Source organism: Leucopleurus acutus, assembly GCF_964270905.1.
Source record: "Leucopleurus acutus genome assembly, chromosome: 20".
Classification (NCBI taxonomy): Eukaryota; Metazoa; Chordata; class Mammalia; order Artiodactyla; family Delphinidae; genus Leucopleurus; species Leucopleurus acutus.
This window is the reverse complement of record NC_139162.1, coordinates 22,031,702-22,050,999: the sequence shown is the minus strand read 5'-3', so window position 1 is coordinate 22,050,999 and position 19,298 is coordinate 22,031,702. Positions and strand designations below refer to the sequence as shown.

The 19,298-nt window shown below is 35.8% G+C and overlaps 1 pseudogene across 1 annotated transcript in view; it reads right to left on the bottom strand.

The window, feature by feature from the left end:
• LOC309977060 (eukaryotic translation initiation factor 4 gamma 2-like) overlaps positions 1 to 19,298 on the bottom strand; it is a 49,694-nt pseudogene that overhangs the window by 3,753 nt on the left and 26,643 nt on the right. The gene's annotated exons all lie outside the window — the stretch shown is intronic.

Below are 19,298 nucleotides of genomic sequence, written 5' to 3'. Positions count from 1 at the left end.
TACAATCAAAAGATGACTACATGGTGAAATTAGGCTGATTTTCCTTACTGAGGCCCAATGGTCAGTAAGTGGTCAGAATGGCCAGTAGGGATATGGAGATCCTATGGGTCACAGGCAGGAGTGGAGGTACCACCAAATTGCAGCTCAGATTATCACCAAGAGAAAAGTTAATGGCTTTTAATCAAGAAAGCCAAGATAAGTGGGCTTTCAAAGAAAGGGAAGCAAGAAATTGGAGACCTGTGGAGGACATAAAACAAAGGGGAGTAGCTGGAGAAGGATTACTGTGCACATTTCCTATTTAACACTCGATAATGCCTCTCTGCCTGTGGGTAAAAGCTAAATAAATTAGAAAATGTTAGTAGGATTTATCATGCATCATGCAAATAAAAAGGTTGGAATTCAGTCTGATGTGAGTTACTTTGAATTCTGAAACCACAATTTAATAGCTGCGTGCTCTTTGTCTGCTTACTTAAGCTTGATAAGCTTCCACAGTCTCTACTTCTAAAGTAACAGGGAAATGCCTATGGTACAGATTTCTTTTGGCTTTCTTTGAATTACTAAATGGCACAGAAAAGATCTAAATAATGCTATTTCTCTTTTCTGTCCCCTTCTTTCTTTCATCTGAATGGCACTGTGTTTGTACAATTCTGTAGTTAGCATGATCAAACCTTCTTCAGATTTCACACTGCACACTTAGGAATACAAACCAAATTAAAGAGAAGAATGTGACAAAATTACAATGGTGAGTGTGTGTGTGTGTGTGTGTGTGTGTGTGTCTTGTAAAAGTTGAAGGTATTGATTAAAAAGTCTCCATTTCTTAAATTATTTCTGGCTCAATTTTCTAGACTTTCAGGTACTTTTAAGATCTTTTTATTCTTAGGAATAAAACATTCATTTTTGCATACAAATAACTAGCTGGAGATAGAAGAATAGAGAAATATACTCAGTAGGAATTAGTAACTGTAAGATAGTAATGAGCATAACATAACTATCTTCATCACTTTCATATACACTGCCTTCTTACACACCCACAATAATCAGGTGAGATAGGTAATTACTAGTCATACTTCACAGACAGAGATTATAAGACTCATCTTAAGGCCACAGAGCAAAAAGTTGCAGGCTCTCTAAATCTCACCTTTTCATATAATATTGCTGCTGCCAAATGCAACAATATTTTCTTGTGTAAAAAGATCACATTTTAATTTCCCCTGATGTTACGAAAACACAAGTACTAGAGAGGAATGTGGTTGACATTAAAACCACTGAAAACAAACTAAGCACTCTTTTTACAGAATCTTTCCGATTTAGGAAAGCCCATAAATATAAACAAAGAAAGTACCATACAGAAGAGAATGAGATAACAGTTACTATCTAGGAAATATTATCCAAAGTCTACGTGAATAGGCCTTCAGTCCCAGACATTTAAAGTCTACTAGTTGTGGGCCTAACAGCAGTATACCCAAATGATAGAGTATCCAGGACAGTATGATGATACCTGCCTTAAGAGAAGTCATTTCCAAAACACTGAACCTTGAACAATGAAAGGTGAGCACTACTGGCATACCTGTTAGACTGAACAAACCCAGAACACAGTATACATGGATCAGATATTCGCTATCTATAAATATTACATAAGCATTCAGTATTGGACAGCTCTGGGCTTTCTGAGTATAGGCATTGTTCTTCAAGATAGGCATATGTAATACCATGTAGTATACAGAAAAAAAAATTAATTGGGAAAGGAAGACCTTAATCCCAGCTGATTAATTCTCTCTGAAAAGTTATCTATGGTCTCTGAACTGTCATTTACCTGAGATCAAAATCTCTGACCTGCCTACATCACAGAATACTTCGGAATTATCATAGAACTAAAATACCCCATATTGTATAAAGAACAGACAGATTATAAGGAGGTGTTATTCTCAATACAAATTTAAAACTTCCTGTTGTTTCAATCCATCTAGCTTATTATATGTGAAACTTCTTTTAAATACTAATTTTATTATATTTATTTTTTTTAAATTTGGAGCTCATGAATTACTTTTTTAATTAATATTTTTATAGAGCAGGCTCTTATTAGTTATCTATTTTATACATATTATAATGTATGTATGCCAATTCCAATCTCCCCATTCATCCCACCACCACCAAGCCGCACCCCACTTTCCCCCATTTCTGTCCATACTTTTGTTCTCTACATCAGTGTCTCTATTTCTGCCTTGAAAACTGGTTCATCTGTACCATTTTTCTAGATTCCACATATATGCATTAATATACGATATGTGTTTTTCTCTTTCTGACTTAGTTCACTCTGTAGGACAGTCTCTAGGTACATCCATGTCTCTGCAAATGACCAATTTCATCCCTTTTATGGCTGAGTAATATTTCATTTTATATATGTAGCACATCTTCTTTAACCATTTGTCTTTTGATGGGCATTTAGGTTGCTTCCATGACCTGGTTATTGAAAATAGTGCTGCAATGAACATTGGGGTGCATGTGTCTTTTTGAATTATGGTTTTCTCTGTGTATATGCCCAGTCGTGGGATTGCTGGGTCATATGACAATTCTATTTTTAGTTTTTTAAAAACCCTCCATAATGTTCTCCAGAGTAGCTGTAACAATTTATATTCCCACCAACAGTGTAGGAGGGTTACCTTTTCTCCACACCCTCTCCAGCATTTGTGGTTTGTAGATTTTCTGATGATGCCCATTCTAACCGGGGTGAGGTGATACCTCATTGTAGTGTTCATTTGCATTTCTCTAATAATTAGTGTTGTTGAGCATCTTTTCATGTGCCTCTTGGCCATCTGTATGTCTTCTTTGGAGAAATGCCTATCTAGGTCTTCTGCCCATTTTTTGATTGGTTTGTTTGTTTTTTTAATATTGAGCTGCATGTGCTGTTTATATATTTTGGAGATTAATCCTTTGTCCGTTGATTCGTTTGCAAATATTTTCTCCCATTCTGAGGGTTGTCTTTTTTGCTTTGTTTATAGTCTCCTTTGCTGTGCAAAAGGTTTAGAGTTTCATTAGATCCCATTTGTTTATTTTTGTTTTTATTTCCATTACTCTAGGAGGTGGATAAAAAAGATATTGCTGTGATTTATGTCAAAGAGTGTTCTATGTTTTCCTCGAAGAGTTTGGTAGTGTCTGGTCTTACATTTAGGTCTTCAATACATTTTGAGTTTATTTTTGTGTATGGTGTAAGGGAGTGTTCTAATTTCATTCTTTTACATGTAGCTGACCAGTTTCCCCAGCACCACTTACTGAAGAGACAGTCTTTTCTCCATTGTATATCCTTGCCTCCTTTGACATAGATTAGTTGACCATAGGTACATGGGTTTATCTCTGGGCTTTCTACCCTGTTCCACTGATCTATATTTCTGTTTTTCTTCCAGTACAATATTGTCTTGATTACTGTAGCTTTCTACTAGAGTCTGAAGTCCGGGGATCTAATTCATCCAGCTCCATTTTTTTCCCTCAAGATTGCTTTGTTACTAGGGGTCTCTTGTGTCTCCATATAAACTTTAAGATTTTTTGTTCTAGTTCTGTAAGAATTGCCCCTGATAATTTGATAGGGATTGCATTGAATCTGTAGATTGCTTTGGGTAGTATAGCCATTTTCACAATATTAATTCATCCAATCCAAGAACATGGTATATCTCTCGATCTGTTTGTGTCATCTTTGATTTCTTTCATCAATGTCTTATAGTTTTCTGAGTATATGTCTTTTACCTCCTTAGGTAGGTTTATTCCTAGATATTTTATTCTTTTTGTTGCAATGGTGAATGGGAGTGTTTCCTTAATTTCTCTTTCAGATTATTCATCATTAGTATATAGGAATGCAAGAGATTTCTGTATATTAATTTTGTATCCTGCAACTTTACCAAATTCATTGATAAGCTCTAGTAGTTTTCTGGTGGCATCTTTAGGATTATCTATGTATAGTATCATGTCATCCGCAAACAGTGACGGTTTTACTTCTTCTTTTCCAACTTGTATTCCCTTTATTTCTTTTTCTTCTCTGACTGCCGTGGACATCCTTGTCTTGTTCCTAATCTTAGAGGAAACGCTTTCAGTTTGTCACTGTTGAGAATGATGCTTGCTGTGGGTTTGTCGTATATAGCCTTTATTAGGTTGCGGTAGGTTTCCTCTAGGCCCACTTTCTGGAGAGTTTTTATCATAAATGGGTGCTGAATTTTCTCAAAAGCTTTTTCTGAATCTATTGAGATTATCATATGGTTTTTATCCTTCAATTTGTTAATATGTTGTATCACATTGATTAGTTTGCATATATTGAAGAATCCTTGCATCCCTGGGATAAATCCCACTTAACCATGGTGTATGATCCTTTTAATGTGTTGCTGGATTCTGTTTGCTAGTATGTTGTTGAGGATTCTTGCATCTATAGTCATCAGTGATATTGGTCTGTAATTTTCTTTTTCTGTAGTATGTTTGCCTGGTTTTGGTATCAGGGTGCTAGTGGCCTTGTAGAATGAGTTTGAGACTGTTCCTTCCCCTACAATTTTTTGGAAGAGTTTGAGAAGGATGGGTGTTAGCTCTTCTCTAAATGTTTCACAGAATTCCCTGTGAAGCCATCTGGTCCTGGACTTTTGATTGTTGGAAGATTTTTAACCACAGTTTCAATTTCATTACTTGTGATTGGTCTGTTCATATTTTCTGTTTCTTCCTGGTTCAGTCTTGGAAGGTTATACCTTTCTAAGAACTGTCCATTTCTTCCAGGTTGTCCACTTTATTGGCTAGAGTTGCTTGTAGTAGTCTCTTAGGATGCTTTGTATTTCTGTGGTGTCTTTTGTAACTTCTATTTTTTCATTTCTAATTTTATTTATTTGAGTGCTCTCCCTCTCTTTCTTGCGAGTCTGGCTAAAGTTTATCAATTTTGTTTATCTTCTCAAAGAACCATCTTTTAGTTTTATTGATCTTTGCTATTGCTTTTCTGTTTCTATTTCATTTATTTCTGCTCTGATCTTTATGATTTCTTTCCTTCTACTAACTTTGGGTTTTGTTTGTTCTTCTTTCTCTAGTTCCTTTAGGTGTAAGGTTAGATTGTTTATTTGAGATATTTCTTGTTTCTTGAGGTAGACTGTATTGCTATAAAATTCCTTCTCAGAACCGCTTTTGCTGCATCCCATAGGTTTTGGATCATCGTGTTTTTGTTGTCATTTGTCTTTAGGTATTTTTTGATTTCCTCTTTGATTTCTTCAGTTATCTCTTGGTTACTTAGTAATGTATTTTTTTAGCCTTCATGTGTTTTTGTTTTTTACATTTTCTTCCCTGTAATTTATTTCTAATCTCATAGCATGTGGTTGGAAGAGATGCTTGGTATGATTTCAATTTTCTTAAATTTACCGAGGCTTGATTTGTGACCCAAGATGTGATCTACCCTGAAGAATGTGCCGTGTGCACTTGAGAAGAAAGTGTAATGTGCTATTTTCGGATGGAATGTCCTATAAATATCAATTAAATCTATCTGGTCTATTGTGTCATTTAAAGCTTGTGTTTCCTCATTAATTTTTTGTCTGTATGATCTGTCCACTGGTGTGTGTGAAGTGTTAAGTCCCCCAATATTATTGTGTTATTGTCAATTTCCTCTTTTATAGCTGTTAGCATTTGCCTTATGTATTGAGGTGCTCCTATTTTGGGTGCATATTTATCATTTTTATTTCTTCTTCTTGGATTGATCCCTTGATCATTATGTAGTGTCCTTCCTTGTCTCTTGTAACATTCTTTATTTTAAAGCTATTTTATCTGATATGAGTATTGCTACTCCAGCTTTCTTTTTGATTTGCATTTGCATGGAATATCGTTTTCCATCCCCTCACTTTCAGTCTGTATGTGTCCCTAGGTCTGAAGTGGGTCTCTTGTAGACAGCATATATATATGGGTCTTGATTTTGTATCCATTCAGTGAGACTATGTCTTTTGGTTGGAGCATTTAATCCATTCACATTTAAGGTAATGATCAACATGTATGTTCCTACTACCATTTTCTTAATTGCTTTCGGTTTGTTTTTGTAGATCATTTTCTTCTCTTGTGTTTCCCACATAGAGAAGTTCCTTTAGCATTTGCTGTAGAGCAGATTTGGTGCTGCTGAATTCTCTTAGCTTTTGCTTGTACATAAAGCTTTTGATTTCTCCATTGAATCTGAATGAGATCCTTGCCGGGTCGAGTAATCTTGGTTGTAGGTTCTTCCCTTTCATCACTTTAAATATATTGTGCCACTTCCTTCTGGCTTGTAGAGTTTCTGCTGAGAAGTCAGCTGTTAACCTTATGGGAGTTCCCTTGTATGTTATTTGTCATTTTTCCCTTGTTGCTTTTAATAAATTTTCTTTGTCCTTAATTTTTGTCAGTTTGATTACTATGTGTCTCAGCGTGTTTCTCCTTGGGTTCATCCTGCCTGGGACTCTCTGAGCTTCCTGGACATGGGTGGCTATTTATTTTCCCGTGTTAGGGAAGTTTTAAACTATAATCTTTCCAAATATTTTCTTGGGTCCTTTCTCTCTCTCTTCTCCTTCTGGGACTCCTATAATGCGAATGTTGGTGCATTTAATGTTGTCCCAGAGGTCTCTTAGTCTGTCTTCATTTCTTTTCATTCTTTTTTCTTCATTCTGTTCTGTGGCAGTGATTCCATCATTCTGTCTTCCAGGTCACTTATGTGTTCTTCTGCTTCAGTTATTCTGCTATTGATTCCTTCTATTGTAGTTTTCATTTCAGTTATTTTATTGTTCTTCTCTATTGTTTGTTCTTTAATTCTTCTAGGTCTTTGTTCTTTAATTCTTCTAGGTCTTTGTTAAACATTTCTTGCATCTTCTTGATCTTTGCCTCCATTCTTTTTCCTTGGTCCTGGATCATCTTCACTATCATTATTCTTTTTCTGGAAGGTTGCCTATCTCCACTTCATTTAGTTGTTTTTCTGGGGTTTTATCTTGTTCCTTCATCTGGTACATAGCCCTCTGCCTTTTCATTTTGTCTATCTTTCTGTGAATGTGGTTTTCATTCCACAGGCTGTGGGATTGTAGTTCTTCTTGCTTCTGCTGTCTGCCCTCTGGTGGATGAGGCTATCTAAGATGCTTGTGCCAGGTACCTGATGGGCGGGTCTGGTGGTGGGTAGTGCTGGGTGTTGCTCTGGTGGGCAGAGCTCAGTAAAAGTTTAATCCACTTGTCTGGTGATGGGTGGGGCTGAGTTCCCTCCCTGTTGGTTGTTTGGCTTGAGGTGACCCAGCACTGGCACCTACAGGCTCTTTGGTGGGGCTAATGGGGGGACTCCAACCACCCCCCACCTCTGAAGGAGACCCTCCAACACTAGCAGGTACGTCTGGTTCAGTCTCCTATGGGCTCACTGCTTCTTCCCCCTGCGTCCTGATGTGCACACTACTTTCTGTGTGCACTTCAGTAGGGGAGTTTCTGTTTTCCCCAGTACTGTTGAATTCCTGCAATCAAATCCCACTAGCCTTCAAAGTCTGATTCTGTAGGAATTCCTCCTCCCGTTGCTGGAACCCCAGGTTGGGAAGCCTGATGTGGGGCTCAGAACCTTCACTCCAGTGGGTGGACTTCTGTGGTATAAGTGTTCTCCAGTTTGTGAGTCACCCACCCAGCAGATGTGGGATTTGATTTTATTGTGATTGCATCCTGTTACCGTCTCATTGAAGCTTCTCCTTTGTCTTTGGATGTGGGGTATATTTTTTGGTGAGTTCCAGTGCCTTCCTATTGAATACTGTTCAGCAGTTAGTTGTGATTCCAGTGCTCTCACAACAGGGAGTGAGTGCACGTCCTTCTACTCTGCCATCTTGAGGCAATCTCCTGAAATTTTTGTTTTTAATTGGAGTAAAACTGCTTTACAATTTTGTGTTAGTTTCTGCTGTACAATGAAGTGAATCAGCTATATGTATACTTATATATCCCCTCCCTCTTCGACCTCCCTCCCCCTCTCTCCCCCCATATAGGTCATCACCGAGCACCGAGCTGAGCTCCCTGTGCTATACAGCAGGTTCCCACTAGCTATCTATTTTACACATGGTAGTGCATTTATATAAAACTTAATCTCCCTATTTGTCCCACCTCCCCTTCCCCTCCTGTGTCCACATGTCTGTTTTCTACGTCTACATCTCTATTCCTGCCCTACAATTAGGTTCATCTATACCATTTCTCTAGATTCCACACATATGCGTTAATATATGATATTTGTTTTCCTCTTTCTGGCTTGCTTCACTTTGTATGACAGACTCTAGGTCCATCCACATCTCTATAAATGACCCCATTTCATTCCTTTTTATGGCTGAGTAATATTCCATTGTATATATGTACCATTGTTCATTCACTTAGCATATATGTCTTGAACATCTACTCCATTGAAGAAGCTGTGGTACGCCCTTGAAATTTGTTTTCAGAAAAACTGTGTTCAGTAAATAATTCTTAGTATATTTATATTTACTGCCAAAAAAGTGCAGATACTAAGAGACATTTTTCAGGGCATCTTTTGGGTCATATGTTTAAGGTGAAGGGAGAGTGGGATGGAGAAGGAGACACTAGACCTTTGAGGATAGTGGAAAAGTTTTAATATAGTTATGGAGAATGAGAAAGCAGTAAGATAAGGGGAAGATAAACAAAGCAATGTTGCTAGATTGTTGAGGATCCATTTGGTTTTGGTAACCATTAATTTACAGTCAAATCAATACATTGCTGTGTTCCTGACTCCTATAGACCCTGCCAGTACAGTTTCAGTAAATCAGCTGCAGTACACTGTGTACAATATATGATCATATGAAGATCTTTAAGATGTCAGAGTACAGTAGTTTAATTGCAAGATGGTGAAGAGAAAGCAGATGAACTGAAGTTGTGTGATGCCAACTGTGTCGATTGCTTTAAACTTTTTTTTTTTCTCTAGATTACTCACAGCAACTCCATGCTGTATGCATTGTTCCATCATTGCTACATATGATATGAAATTCAGGAGAGTTAAGCAACTGGCCCAAGGTCACAAGTGACAAGAGCCAGGAATAGCACCATATTGGCCCCTGTCCTAAATACATGCTATTTTCTCCCTCTGTACTATCTCTCTATAACGGGCATGCCTTGTATTATTCTACAGAGTAAAATCCCGATGTGCACTTTGCCTCAAAATGGCAAGAACACCTATCCTCCAAAATGTTCTTTAGGAGGCAGGGCCTTACCTCTTCAAGGTTTGTGCAAATATATGGTTGATGTCTGCAGTTCTGTTCCACAAAGCATGAAGAAAGTGGGCTTAGTATGGGAGGTTTTGAAGACAGGCATTTTCTATCATTTGCCTCTGCTCTGAAAGGCCCTTGAAATGCCCTGTAGAGCACGAGATTTTGAGCATGACCACATTTTGATAGACCTGCCAGGATACATTAGCTGCAAACACTTCCTCTGGGTTGACCTACTGACCTGATTAGTGGTTTGGCTCAAAATTATCCATCTGGAAGCTGAAGCGTGTCTGCCAAACACAATGGTCAGAGTTTTGGCAGGGTTGAAATTGAGCTGTTCTTTCTAATGATGCCTTGCTAACAGGTTCATTTACCTCCTATGACCACTTCCTGAATGTTATAGTAATGTCATGCTTAGTGGGGTGGAAAACACATAAGCTTTGGAACTGAATAGACTAGAGTTTAGAGTCTGAACTGATTTAACCACTTAATAGTTTGTCAATTACAGTACCACCTTGAGGCCCAGTTTTTTAAATCTGTAAAGTGGGGACAATGATTTCTCTTGTGGAGTTGTTTTGAGCATTAGAGATAGTGCCCTGTGGTACAATTAGGAATCATTTATTGAACCTTTATTGTTGAAAGGCATTATGTCACATGCTTTAAAAGATTATCTTATTTCATTTGGAAAATGCAACATTCCTTAAGCATTATTATTATCCCAACTTCAAGAATGAAGAAATAAAGGCTAGATGGGTACACTTATCTGCCTTATATGACAACCTGACACGTAGAAAGAGTAGAATTTGGTGTTAAAAGACAGACTCCAGAATTTCTATGATTTGCCACCAGGTGTAACTGCCTCCTAATGCCATTGTTGAACTTGAAATCTCCTGGTTTGGAGGATTGGCTAGAGATCACCCACCAAAATATCAAATGACAGGGGTAAAAGTTTCAGAAAGGTTTACTAGATATATCTTATTATCATTTAGTACTCAGTATTATTGTAAGAATGACAAAGAAATACATTAACTGATCTGCTGTAGTCCTCATCTGCCCTTAATTGTGCTGGGATTCCTATAGGAAGTGTACTGGAGGAATTACCAGAGCTCAGAGTGATTTACCATTCACTAGGTAAACATTTTGCAGAAGTCTCTATTGATATTCATTATCTTTAAAGTGTGTCCCTTTGGTGGTAGATGAATTAAATACGGGAAGCTGTGTTTAAAGTATACATTTTATACTGAAACAACATTTTCCAAAAGGAAACACAGACCTATCTGGGGAGTGTGTGTGTGTGTGTGTGCCTGCGTGTGTGCACAGGTGTGTACATTTTGTGTGGTGCTCTTGGTTTGCCTAATAAGGGAGTCTGTCTGCTAAGACTTGTCCTCTTTAAGATGTACTGTAATAAAGATTCTGCTTTGGACAAATTGAGCCAAGAATATGAACAAAATGAATAAAATGTCATAGTTAATGTAGCATATTTCCAGAGGTATCAAAAGAAGCACCAAAGGCATTAAGTGACTGGAAGTATTCTCTGTAAACTTACTATAAAGAGATTTCAAGTCTAAACTCTTTTGACAATCTATCAGGAACTTACTTGACTTAACCCGCCTCTAATTTTAAGTAAATATTTTCAGTGGAGGCCAAGTATTATGTCTCCCTTTTTTAAAAAAAAAAAAACACATCAGGATGAAGACTTCAACTGTGTTTGGCAAATGAACACTATCTTACTCAGAAATGCACCCAGCACTGCCACTGACGTGATGCATTTATAAACTTGAACAAACCATTTAACCTAGGGCTCTGGGAATGAAGCACTTATTTGTCAATTGAGGGGTTTTAATTACATGATTGAAGGAGAAAAATTATAAAGGAAAAACAGTTTTGACGATTTGAGGCTCAGATCTCAGCACTACTGCTTCCTACATGTATCCCCATCATAAAAAAGAAAACTTTTATAATTAGAGTGATGTGAAGGTGAGTTCACATAACACATATCATGACTTGACAAAACATAAGTAATCAATAAATACCACTTCTCTTTCTTTTAATATCTCACCCTCCACAATTTCACAATTTTATAATTCTAAACCTAGGGAACCAGAAATCTTGATTTTCATGGGAAAGTCACTTAAATTCCTTGGGTTTCACTTTCAACATAAATATAATGAAGAAAATTAGATCAAGATTGTGAAAGAGGTTTCAATCCCTCTCATGCATTGGTAACGGCCTTCTGGAACATTCTGTTGAAAACTTTTAAGGCTATGTGGAGACTCTATAGGAAAAAATGCTGTTATTAATAAGTCGGCCAAGATACAGGCATGCCACATACACTCCATCCTGGGATAGTGATTTATACTACTCTCGCCAGACTTTAAAGTAAAGGGTTGTGGAACTTGTTGAAGCTTGCCACTGGAAATCGAGTTTAAAAGAAAAATGATGTATTCCTTTAGTCGTAGCAGAGTGACAAGATGATATCATAAACAGATATTAAACAAGACACATATAATGCACTGGAGCCTGTGCTAGGGTTAGTGAGAGACATAAATTTGAGAAAACATCCTGTCTTCCAAGAACAAACTACTATTTACTAAGGCTTAATTAATGGGCCTATAGATTTTTACAGGAGTCTCAGTATTAAAGCACCAGTGATGGTCATGAGTATCCTCACGCTTACAGAATAAATTTGCAAGCACACTAGAAAGAATATGTCTACTAATTATACAATTAACTATATTTAGATTTAATAAGCATTTTCATGTGCCTGACAGTGGGTTAAACTTAACACCTAATTTAACCTCACTATAAATGATGAATTAGGTAATACTGTGAATTAATGTGTTATAAACTAAAGCTTAGAAAGGTAGAGGCATGGGTTCAAGGTCATACAGTATACATTGGAGCAAAGACTTGAAGCAAGTCCTGCTTGCCTGTAAGTTGGTTGTTTTTATACACAGTTTAAAATTCCATCTTATTAAAATGTCATGGACTGATCTGTGATAGAAGGGCATAAATATGCATCATAGCTACCCAGTCAATGGCTGAAAGAGCACTTTTCCCTCTGATTTTTTTAGCCTCTCAATAAAAATGAAACAAAGTAAAAATGTATCTCCAACATTACTTTGAAAATTTAAAATTTAACAAGAAATATATTTTAGGTATCTAAATTAAAAGTGAAAAGGAATCCAGAGAGATCTAAGCAAGTCTCTTAATTTCACAACTGGGGAAAAAACAAACACAACAAAAGTAAAACTTTCAAAAGTTATCAAAAGCTAGTCAACTGGCTCTTTTTCTGAACTCCTTCAATTTCACCATACTCGACTAGACTGTTGATGAGTTCATTTACAACCTGAGTGAGAGGTGAATGCATTGAGAATTTCTAGTTCTGTAAGAACTGGGACTTATCCAGTTTCCATTCCCAGGACTTGGCACATTGGACAAAAAAAAAAAAAAAAAAAAAAGGCAGAACAAAGAGAAGAATTGCATAGGTCAAATTAATTTGAGTTTTGCCTTGAAGGGTGTCTGGGAAGAAAGTAAACAAAACAAACAAACAAAAACATACAATTAAAACAGCAACAAAAAAACCCTCAAAAACCACAAATAAGTTAGGGCAGAATATGTTAAAGGAGAGAAGCCAAGATAGAAGCATATATGGCTATTAATATCCATGGCCACAGGAGCTGAGAGCACTCATTGTGGAGTGTACTACAAAGTGAGCCCGTGAAAATTAAAGAATTCAATGGAGAATATTAAAACAGCAGCAATACCATTAGAGCAAAGAAGTCACATTTAAAACATTGTCTGCCCCCTGGACAAGTAATCAACACAAAGACACAGCATTAATTCATCTGATAAATGAAACTGTGAGCTTCTAACTTGTCCTAGGAACGTTGCTTGGTGCTGTGTATATGATGGTGAATCAAACAGATTTATGTGCAGAGAACTTGACTGAGATCCTATCTCTACACTCATCGGGCTAGACTTTGTCTCAAATATAACAGAGATAATAAGTTTCTACAATTAGGGCCAGATTATCAGGACTGTTTACTGTATAGTGAGCCCTCAGAGTTTTAAAACAGTGGTCTTGCCCAGACTAGAGTCACAGGATTGAGGCCTCACTAGTCTATACTAAGGGCCTGGAGGCCCCATCAGGAAGGGAAATCAAGGGTAAGAGATCATAAGATACTAACAATGAAGTAGTATATTTATTACTCAATTATAAAATAGTCATTCTGAGTTGTTGCTGTCATAAACTGAACTTAATGAAATGTTTCTGAGTTCTAATGTTTAATTAGAATCTGGTTCTGTATTAGTGTATGAAATGAACTTTATGCTCACATAAGGATCTCAAATAATGAGTAATCATCCAAGGAATTGAATTCTCCATGATAAAATAAAAATGGTCATTTCAGTTATAAAATGGATCTTAGATCTGGATTAGAGATCACTTTGTTCAACTCCATCATTTTACCATGAAACATCCGAAGAATATGGAAGGTAGAGGGCTTGTTTAAGGTCACATAACTACTTGGAGGGGCAAGGATCTTATTCTCCTGGTTTTCTAAATGAACTTTTCCATCAGACACCATTACATATGTCAAAACCATCACTATTTTCTCATTTTCCAAGATCAAAATGAGACATACTTTAATCCTCCATTTCCCTCTTTCCCTCTAGCTCTTCACTTGACTAATTTACTAAGAATCAAAACCATCAATGTCTCCCTCATACAGATTTTGTTCCCCCTTGTCTTAACAATATTAATAATATCAAAACAACCCTAGCTACTACTACCTCTTTTTCTCTTTAATCCAGTAAAAATACTTTTATCACCAGGGACAGGGTGGCTTCCTAAAGAAAAATGGGGCAATTCCCTGAGAATATGAGAAAAAGAATCTTAGGCAGGAAAAGAACAATATTTGGAACGATAACATATTTGCAAAATCAATTTTCCTGACATACATCTCTAATCATATAATTTGCCTACTCCACAACTTTCAACATCTTCTAATTGCCAAAGAAATTAAGTTGTAATTTATCATTCTGCTATTTAAGGACTCCCCAACATTGACTGATCTATCTTTTGAGCTATTTCCCCTATTTTGCCCCGTAGCTCTAAAATCTATACTGTGATTTGACTGAGTGGTCTTCAAGTTTGTTACCCATAATGTCCAACTTTACACGTTGAACACTGAAAGTAGTCAATATTCATGCAGTTAAATAAACAGAAGAGCTGATGATTCTGCCAGAGTTTATATCCCATTATAAATTAATACAGAAACATCATAGTTTGTTAGATTGTTTTTCAGAGTTGGTCTAGGGATGCATTGCCTCTATGTGAATAATTAGTAGTTCTCAGTTTGCAAAACTGAGGGCCAAGATCTTGATCTCAAGTTGCACCATTAGTGTGAAGAGACTCATTAGTCATAGCCTAAGGCTGCCCCTCATATTCTGCATGCCACCTTGCCCTCAGTAGGTACACAAGCATTATTAATATTTGTAGTGGTCAGGGCAATGTACTTTGCAGCTGGAAGACCAGGGTTAGAGTTTCAATTTTGATAGCCAGTAGATATGTAATGTTTGAAATGTGATCTCTGTAAGGGAAATTCTCCATAGCTGAAGAATAAAAGGTTGGACACAATTGCCTCTATGTTTTCTTTAATTCTGTAATCTTACTACAATAATTACAAATTTAAAGTAATATTCAAACTCAAACATGCTTTCTAACTGGAGAGTATTATTGGGGAAGGACCCCTGAAAAATGTCAAAACTAGCTTTCTTTTAACATGGTAATTCACTGATACAGGAATATATAAACTAGAATTGGCATATCTCTTTGGTGACACAAACCTGGTTTAAATAGAAAAATAATTACCTAACCTAACCTCTTCATGAAAAATTGTGTAGAAGAAATTAAAAGACATGGATAAAAATAACCAACATATAGTAGACATAGTAGCTTCCCCTTAACTACCTCTGCTTTCTCTCTCTCCCTCTCTCTCTTGCTCTCTTTTTCTCTGTCTAGGGATCATATATTTCACATATGAAGTATGATTTGCTATAAGATTCAAAAAGTATTTTCCTGACATAAGTGTAAGAACTCATGCAAAGCAGATATGAAAGATGGCAGAAGTGAAAGGTGCTTGGTAACTTGGTAACTGGTAATCCTTTTCAATGTATGTTGACCCAGACTTTTATCACTAAAAAATACAAGAAAGTTACTATTTAAAATATGAGTGCCTGTTACATGTTTTCCAGATACAAGGGCTGTACTGAAAAAAAAAAAATTAAAGAGCACACACTGATAATTTGAGTTGTCTTTGAGATGTGTGCTGTATTAATCTCCCAATGCTCAAAATTTTCTGATCGTCACACTGGGTAGACAAATGAAAATATTTGTTTGTTTGTTTTCCTTGGGAGAAAATACAAATGAAAAACATTTCTTCTAGAGGAACTTGGGCATGGGATCAGGGGTGGGTAAAACTGGATCATACTGGCACTTCATAAAAACAAATCTCTGAGTAACTATACAGTGATAGTCAATAGCTCATGCTATTTTGGATGCTCTAAAATAGTAGCTCTTATTCTTATTGACTTGAAATGGATAGTGTTAGTTTACACACAATCCAATGGCAACATATGGAGGGCTTCTTTAACTCAGGGCTGTACCTTGACAATACAAGTATTAATTGAGATTTTTCCCCAAAATCTGTAAATGATGTTCCCACGTTCACTTAATACCACAGCTTAACAACATATTAATGAATTTATTCCTATACTATGTGCATTTACACACACACATACACACACACATATATTCTCTCTCTATATGTGTATATATATTTATTTATTTATACATACAGAAACATGCACACATACTTATTGCTGTGGTTAAATACTTTACGTTGTATTATAACTCTATTATCACTCTTAATCATGTGTGTATCTGCATTAAAGTAATGAATTTGTTCATATACTGTGTGTATACACATATGTGGTAAGTAGATACACTGCTCATTTTATACCAGTGAAAAGATACTTAGCATTAGATGCAGTAGGAAAATCACACTAAATGATGATTTTTATTAATTAGATAACCATCTAACTTCAGTTGTACCTTATCGTTAAAATTATCTTCAAGGAAACAAGTTTAGAAAGTTAACAGGTAAATCTAATACAATGGACTGCTTCCTGGTACTGTTTTAAGTTAGCATAATGGTTGATTTCTCTACCATGCAAATAAATCATTAAAATCATCAATACCATTTTATAACATATTAATGAAAATAAAGAATAATCTCTGTAGTAGTTTTGTTGAGGAAAAATACAAATACAGGTGAAATATAAAACTAAATTACACAAACATTTTTAGTATTAAACAAAATGGTCAGTTTTAGCAAAAGTACATCATCAAGCATATTAAGTTATAGATATCACAATTTTATTGATTATGTTTTTTATAAATTTTTAATTTAGAGTAGTTTTAGATTTGGAGAAAATCTGTGACGATTGTTTAGGGAGTTTCCATATGACTCACATCCAGTTTCCCCTATAATTAATGATTCACATGGCACATTTTTACAATTAATAAACCAATACTGATACATTATCATCAACTAAATTTGGGGTATTATTCAGATTTCTTTAATCTTTACCTATTTTTTTTTCCTGTCCCAGGATTACATCCAGATTGCCATATTACATTTACTAGTCATGTATCTTTAGGTTCCCTTACCTGTGGGAGTTTTACAGACTTTCCTTGTTTATGATGACCTTGACAGTTTTAAGAAATAATGGTCAGACATTCTGTAAACTGTACCTCAGTTGGGATTTGTCTTTTATTTTTCAAGGTTATAGTGGGATTATGTGATTTTGTGAGGAAGACCAGAAATAAAGTGCCCTATTCTTCACATCATATCAAGGGTACTTACTACTGACATGACTTATCACTATTGATGTTAACCTTGACACCTGGCTGAGGTAGCATTTACCAGTTTTCTCCACTGTGAAGTTACTCTTGTTGAACCCTTTCACATTGTAGTCTTTGGAAAGAAATCAATCCTTGAGGCACAGCCCACCTCCCTGATGGCAAAGCATCTGCATAAATTATCTGAAATTATGGATGATAGATTTTTCTATTCTCTATTTATTTGTTTATTCAATGACTTATTAACATCAGAATGAATTCATGGATACTTATTTTATACTTTGGGTTATAATCCAATAAAATTTTATTTATTTTGTTGCTCAAATTGTTCCAGCTGTTGTCACTGAGAGCTTTTCCAATTGGTTCCTGTGTCCCTTTGACATATTCCCATTATTGTGTGTGCTTATTTGTTTTAAGTACTATTTCATTTTCTGCACTGCAAGATACTCAAGGCCTCTTTTCTGTATATCCTACCCTAGTCCTAGATTCAGCCAAATCTCCAAGAAGGCCTGGTTCCTCTTATTGTAAGAATCATATTAGAAGCCAAGATCTAAATACTAGGTGTGCTTGTAGCTACTGAGGTGTTAATGTTTCAAGACCCTTCAAGCTGAAAGAACAAGAAATATGTGTTTATATTAACCTATATGTATATACATATCTATAAATATTTCTATATGTAACCAATTCTATCTATATTAAGCTAAACACGAATTTATACTGATGAATCTAACTGTAATCCATTACCACATAGATTACCTCCTTACTTTAGTTTTTCTATAAATTTTCACTCTAGCAGCAAGAAACCTGGCTTTCACCATCAGCCGTCCATTTGCTTAATTGTGCAATTCTTGTATACATATATAACAGTATCAGAATTGTTAACCATTACGCCTGAAGGAAATAACTTTAACAACTCGACTACAGTGTCTGTGTACAGTTTCTTTTGCCTTTAGTCTTAGACTCCGGTCATCTCCAAAATTATTTAAAGCAAAAGTATTTTCTCCCATCTCATTCAGTGAAATTGTTTCTTACATATATAATACAGTTAGACTGCTTTGTCCCATTCTACATTTTGTCCTGGGACACTATGATTTATGCATATTTTAAATTTGTATACACCAAGTTTCAATTTTTATGCTATAAAGTTCTACGGTTTTTGACTAATGCACAGTGCCATGTACTTACCATTACAATATAGAATAGAAATTCCCTAAAAAATTAGGGAATTTTTAGCTTCACTTATTTAGCCCTCTTCGTCTCTCTCCTCTCTGGCAACATCTGATATTTTTAACACCTCTATAGTTTTGCCTTTCTCAAAATGTCATATATTTTGAAGCAAATGGGATGTACCTTTTCAAACTTAATTCTTTTACTCAGCATTTGCTTATGAACTTAATCTGTATCTTTTCATGGAGTGATAGTTCATTTCCTTTTATTGCTGAATAATATTCCATTGTATAGATGTACCACAGATTAACAATTCGCCTGTTGGAAACCTTCTTGGTTGCTCCTGGTTTGGGGCATTTACAGTTAAAGCTGTTACAAACATTCACTTGCCCGTTTTGTACAGGCATAGTTTTCAAATCAGTTGGGTAAATACCTAGGAGCACAACTGCTAGACTGAACGGTAAGACTGTTTCTAACTTGTAAGAAACTACCAACCTGTCCTCCAAAGTGACTCTATCAGTTGGCATCACCTCCAGCAGTGATTAACAGTTTTTCTTGCTTTCAATACTCACCAGCAAACAGTACTGTTTGTTTTGTTATGTTTTTTACATTTTAGCTACTCTATATGTGGGCAGTGGTATCTCACTGTTGTCTTATTTTGAAGTCCTATAATGTTAAATCATGTTACTTGTCTTTTCAAATGTATTTGCCATTTGTACATCTTCTTTGTAAACATGGCTGTTTAGACCTTTTCCTCATTTTTTAATTGGGTTGTTTTCTTATACTTGAGTGTTAAGAGTTCTTTGAATGTTTGAGATTAAAATATAAAACAAACAAAAGTTACCAGATAGTGTTTTGTAAATACTAAACTTCCAACTTATGACTTGTTTTTATAGTCTATTAACAATGTCTTTCACAGAGCAGAAGTTTCTAAGTATAATAAAGTATTAATCTTTTTTTCATGGATAATGCTTTTGGTGTTGTATCTAAAAACCCATGGGTAAACCCAAGGTCAT